The sequence below is a fragment of the Mus caroli genome, chromosome 9 (genome assembly GCF_900094665.2).
Source record: "Mus caroli chromosome 9, CAROLI_EIJ_v1.1, whole genome shotgun sequence".
Taxonomy (NCBI): domain Eukaryota; kingdom Metazoa; phylum Chordata; class Mammalia; order Rodentia; family Muridae; genus Mus; species Mus caroli.
In genome coordinates, this window is record NC_034578.1 from 22165891 (window position 1) to 22172458 (window position 6568).

Here is a 6568-nt window from a genome sequence, read left to right on the forward strand (position 1 = left end):
TTTTCCAATTTTATCCCCTTGATCTCCTTTTGTTGTCGAATTCTGACTGGTGTGAGGTGGAATATCGGGGTTGTTTTGATTTGCATTTCCCTGATGATTAAGAATGTTGAACATTTTTTTCAGGTGTTTCTCGACCATTCAGTATTCCTCAGTTGAGAATTCTTTGTTTAGCTCTGTACTCTGTACATTTTTTAAATACATTTATTTGATTTTTTGGTGTCAAGCTTCTTCTTCTTCTTCTTCTTCTTCTTCTTCTTCTTCTTCTTCTTCTTCTTCTTCTTCTTCTTCTTCTTCTTCTTCTTCTTCTTTCTCTTCTTCTTCTTCTTCTTCCCCTTCCCCTTCCCCTTCTTCTTCCTCCTCCTCCTCCTCCTCCTCCTCCTCCTCCTCTTCTTCTTCTTCTTCTTCTTCTTCTTCTTCTTCTTCTTCTTCTTCTTCTTCTTCTTCTTCTTCTTCTTCTTTCTTTTTCCTTTTTTCAAAACAGGGTTTCTTAGTATAGCTCTGCTGTCCTGGAACTCACACTGTAGACCAGACTAGCCTCGAACTCAGAAATCCACCTGCCTCTGCCTCCCAAGTGCTGGGGTTAAAGGTGTGTGCCACCACTTCCTGGCTGGAATCCAGCTTCTTGAGTTCTTTGTATATATTGGATATTAGTCCCCTTTTGGATTTAGGATTGGTAAAGATCCTTTCTCAATCTGTTGGTGGCCTTTTTGTCTTATTGACAGTGTCTTTTGCCTTATGGAAGTCTTGCAATTTTATGAAGTCCCATTTGTCGATTCTTGATCTTACAGCATGAGCCATTGTTGTTCTGTTCAGCTATTTTTCCCCTGTGCCCATATCTTTGAGGCTTTCCCCCACTTTCTCCTCTATAAATTTCAGTGTCTCTGATTTGATGTGGAGTTCTTTGATCCACTTAGACTTGTAATGTTTTTTAACTGTCCATTTTTTGCCTGCTGATTGATGGCAGGCAATAGAAGTTATAAAAACAAACAAGCAAATTCAAATAAAAATAGGCAAGGAAAGTTTTAAAGGTAGAATAGAAGCAAATGTAAAGGAAGTGGTTCAGTTGGGGTCTGTCATCTGTGCTGGAACATATGTCAAGCCACCAAGGGTTGCTGTCTGGACTTGTTCTTACTATTTTATTCTTACTATTTTATTCAAAGAATTGAAGAAATGCACACAAGTATCAAAGAAGCAAGAATAATATTTAAAATCAAATATATAAGGTAGACACATTGCCAGGAAGTAGTCAGATTTACTCTAAAAGCTAATTGTGGAACACTGATTGCCTTATTTCTCAATCATGTACAGCTGGTTTATAGTGGGGAGCAGTTTGCTATACACAGTTCTGGAATATGTTTTATGTTTAACTAAAAACTAACCACAAAAGAGGAGCTGCTAGAGAAAAGCTAAGTGTTTCTCAGTTTGTAGAAGGTTGTGTATGATCTACAATGATGCTATGGTCAGAGCTACTAAACCAAACTTTCTACATCAGTGTGATGTGCCTGAGAACACTGATCTAACAGAATCAGGCTTGTGCAACTTTAAGAATCTAATCTAAGTGAATCTGTGCTAGTTTCTTTGTTATAGCTAATTCCATCATCCTCAGGGACACTGTATTCTTCATTTATACCCATTTGAACTGTCCCCTTGTAGATTCACCTTATGATTTTTAAGTGATAATACTTAAACCTGCCTTGTTATGCTGAGTGAAGGCACAGACCTCACTTCAAAGAGAGTAAGAGATAAGTTTATTCTGAACAGAGTAGAAGTAACAATGATTTGATGCATGGGTTCCTAAACAATGTGTTCTGTCAAGGTAGGGTTCCATGAAATTTTGTTAGTTGTTGAAGAAAAGAGTAATAAATTCAAGGAATTTAAGTAAGCACACTGGTAAGAATCAAAGGTTAAAAAAAAAAAAAAGTAAAACTTGTTGTAAATCCTAACTGTGACATTCTTAGCTTTTGGGTTGGTGGAGGATCACATAATGGTCTATTAACAAATTCTAAAACTTTTTACATCATAGTAGAAAATATTTTATTTTACACAGAAGTGTGCAACTAATAGATATTTAGAAAAATGAAAATGATTTGTCTCTGATTCTGTAATATTCTAGTTCTTCATGCTAATGAATTTCTAGTCAGTGATTCAGACTTTTAGAATTCATTGATGCTTTCCTAAGCCACTGGAAATTTCAGTTTGCAAATACATATCATGCTATTTAAGCACAACTATCAGCAAATTTAACCCACTTTCAAGATCATATAAAAATCTCAACAACACTATTTGTAGGGAAAGACAATATTGTTCTGAAATACATATGAAATATCTTATGTTCTTTTAATAATAGTACTAAAGCTGCCTAAATATGTCTATTCAAAACACAGTTTTCACTCTGTAGACCATGAATATATGCTTCCCACATCTCATCAGAAATAAAATGTTACTATTTGACATATTTTGGGATGTTTTATTATGACAATAAGACCAGAAAATTAAAGAAAGTGCATGCAGATGGAAAAAGGAGAAACACAGTGGTTTATTTGCAAATGTCATGGTTACCACAATGGGAAATCACAAAGAATCCAAAACCCAAACCAAATAAATCCCCTAGAACTAAGTTTCAAGGCAAAAGACAAATATATCAAAGTCAATTACACTTTACATACTAGCAAGTGTATAAATCAACTTGTTAGTGAAATGACATATTCTTTAAGGCATAAGACACTTTGGACTTACTATAAAAAGGCATGTACCCAAATTATATTCTGAGAGTTGTAAAATAATCATGGAGGAGTTAAAATAAATCTAAACACATACAGATATGCCTTGTACTCTGATTAGACAAATCAGCAGAGTGAAAATATCAATTTTATTCAAATTGTTGCAGGCTTAATGCCTTTTGTATAAAGATCTCAGCAAGGTGGTTTATGGATCGAGACAATATCATTCTGAAATTTATATGGAAATACAGAGATATTAAAATAGTTGAAACATATTTGAAATAGAATAATAAATTGGAAAGATTAATCTCACCTATTATTAAGATCTATGCATCTACAATAATCAAGACAGTATTGTATTGACAGAAGAATAAATGCACAGGTCAGTGAAACAGAAAAAAACATGTAAATAAAATCAAACAAGTCAACACACACTTTTTTCAAAGCTACAAAAGTAATTCAGTTGAAGATAAACTTTACACATTTAAAACATTTGTACTACAATGACTATGTCAAGAAAATTCAAACAAAAGCTAATGTAGGCCACAGAACATACTTTTAATACTGAATAGCCCATAAGTAAAATATTTGGTACTATTAGAATGTGGCTTGGAAAGGAATTATGGAACCTATCCTTATTCTCTTGGATTTCTCTCATAAAAGGAATCCTGTTGGGTCCAGCATGGCTGCAGAAGGGACAGTGTGACATGGCTTTCATCACTGGAGCAGAGCCAGCAAGATGTGGGTCTCCTCCAGTGCTGATGCTTGATTTAGATGTAAAGCTTGTTTAGATAATGATGTACATACTTCATGTTCCTCCATCCATCGAGGAATGTTCTCATTGTCTAGGTTAAAGACTCCATGATCATCAGAAACAGGATGATTCCAGGAAGCAAGAATGAGTACAGTGTTCCTCGGGTTCCTACCTTGAACTTCCAATGTTAGTATATACTCCATTAACCTACTGAAACATGAATAGGGCAAATTTCTAAAACAAAATACTTGTTCCCCCACCTCCTTGCTTCCATTCCAAACATGTCCTGTTGTCCTTTAAGTTTTTAATGTGTGTAGCATGTATACAGAAGCCAGATCTTGAAGTTAAATACCAGATGGGGAAAAATACAAAAGACCTTTATGCTAAACCTGCCAAAGGAATGGCATTGGGGACAAGAAATTCTCTCATGTTCGGTGCAGGGCTAAGGGTGACATTACTTCTCCTCACCCACAAAGCTGTTGAGGCCATTTACTCCTTTGAAATTGGAAGATCATTAATTTCCTCATTTTTTTTTCAGTTAAGACTCAAATAAAAATTGTCTCTGTAGCATAAAACAGAGATGAAGGAAGCAACCCAGGATCCTGGCCTCCTCCTAGAGAATTCTTTACCTTGTCTTACAGGTAACTTTACATGCATTGCATTTATATACATCTTTGTCTTGTGGCTTACTATACATTTTAAGTTGGATACATGTACAGTGGGAGGGAAATTCAACTTCTCCAACTCCTAGTTGGGCCAAAATGTAACCCTACAAACACACACACACACACACTTCAACTTTGTATTTCACATTTTCTTCATAATATAGAAAAGCTGAGGTAATGGATTTATGGACCTGCATGCCTGTTAAATTCTCACTCTAATGTATGACTATCACTATCTTTAATTTTTGTTCCTTTGGAGTTGTATGCTGATACTTCACCATTTGCTTAATAATTTGCATTTCTCTGATGGCCAGTTATAAGGAATATTTTTTCATCTGTAGCTCTTTTTTATGAATTCATTTCTTTTTCATCTTGAGGTGATTAGTGTTACTATGTCTCATATTAATACCAAGACATGCAGTCCCAGACCCAAACACCAAAAGACCAATCAATCACAAACTTGAAAGTTGTCAGTCAAAACAACTCTCCTATTTTTATAAGTTAACTTTCCAAGATATTTTATTGTAGTGATATAACTGGAGATTTAGGAATATACCCTAGATCTGGAAGCCCCAGGAAGGGCAAATTGATCACTATTCCCAATAGACCCCGTAGTGATGATCAATGAAATAAAAGGAAAAGATACACTGAAAAAAAGCAAGAAACTAAGGAAGCCAACAAACCCAGGTTCAATGAGAAATGTATCTAAGTTGAGTCAAACAACAATCTGACTAAAGTAAAGAAAAAGACACAAATCAAAGGCAGAGATACCAGGCTTCCATCCTGATCTTAGTTACCCTGTAAACCCAAGTCAGCTGCCCTTGCTTTTTAGCAGTAGTTTCTTTCATTCTTTATTGTCTTTATGCTTGAGAATTTTGTACATGTTCAAAATCAAGCATGCTATTCACCATCAATTTTTTTCTACAACTGCCCCAGACCTCTCTAGATACCTGCATCCAATTTTGTGTCTTTTTAAATTTTAAAGAAAATTTTAGTTAGCTAATTAATTAAGTTTTTCAATAACTTCAAAGTTCAGTTACTGGTATCCATATTGCAGGAATATGCAGACATCATTGCAGCATGGGAAACCTACCAATGGCCACATCCTCAATAAAGAATGATTCTCAACCTCCAGCGACTATCAACTGCCAATAAATCTTCAGTAAGGGATGTGGCCCAGAAATTTCTGTATTAGGATTTGTTTAGCTTAATCTCATGCTAGTCTTGTGAAGATAACATTAACTACACCACATCTAGAGGACAAATGCTCACATTACTTCCTCCTACCCTCTTAAACCCTTGCTACCTCCTCTTCTCCATCCCATACAAGACTAAGCACTCAGTTCCTTTTGAATATCAGCCCTTTGATTAGTTATACATCCCTCTGATGACTGCTATCCAACTATGTAAAACAAAACCTTTCTAACCAAGGCTGCAAGCAGTCCAGGTCTATGTGTGTAATTATACATATTAGGAAGGCGATCTGCTAACATTTATCAAAATAATAATAACATATTTTACTCTAGAATGTGAGACTTCCCCAACGATGGGTGTTTAACCAGGATTTTAGTACAAATTGTGGAACAGACCCATGTGGAATAGGCCTCAGATCCAAACAGAAAGCACACTGCATGGGCCTAAATTAGAATCCTCAGAACTCAACACAAAAACTAGGCACTGATTCTGTAACTCCAGCATTACAGCGAGGGGACAGATAGTTCTGGAACTCATTGGCCTGCCAGTCTAACCACCTGGAAAGCTCCAGCTTCACCAGGACTCTATACCTAGAAATGAAATGTGACCTTGTGTGAATTCCTGTTCTGACTACTTCCTTTGGTGATGACCAGAAATGTGGAAGTGTAAGCTGAATAAACAACCCCCCCCCAAAAAAAAGAAGTGAAATGTGGAGTGACAGAAGAATACATGCAGCATCAACCTATGGACTGCAAACACACACAACTAGGAAATAAAGCACTACATTTTAAGCCAGAAAAAGGGATAGCGGTTCCAAATCTGGTAACCTAAGTTCAATCCCATAAACCTGCATACAAATGGAGGAAGAAAGTATACTCACAAAAATGTAAAGTCTGACCTTCATGGACACAATATGGGATGCATGACCATACATGCCATTTATGCACACTTACACTAATAATAGTAATAATGGTAGTATTAATTAGGGTTTCTATGAAGTAATGACCAAAATGAAAGCTGGGAAGGAAAGGGCTTATTTGGCTTATACTTTCATATTGTAGTCTATTGTTGAAGGAAGCCAGTATAGAAACTCAAATAAGGCAGAAACCTGGAGACAGGAGCTAAGGTAGAAGCAATGGAGGAATGCTGCTAACTGGCTTGCTTCCCACGACTTCCTGAACCTGCGTTATTTTATAGATCTCAGGACTACCAGCAGTAGGATATAGCACTACCCA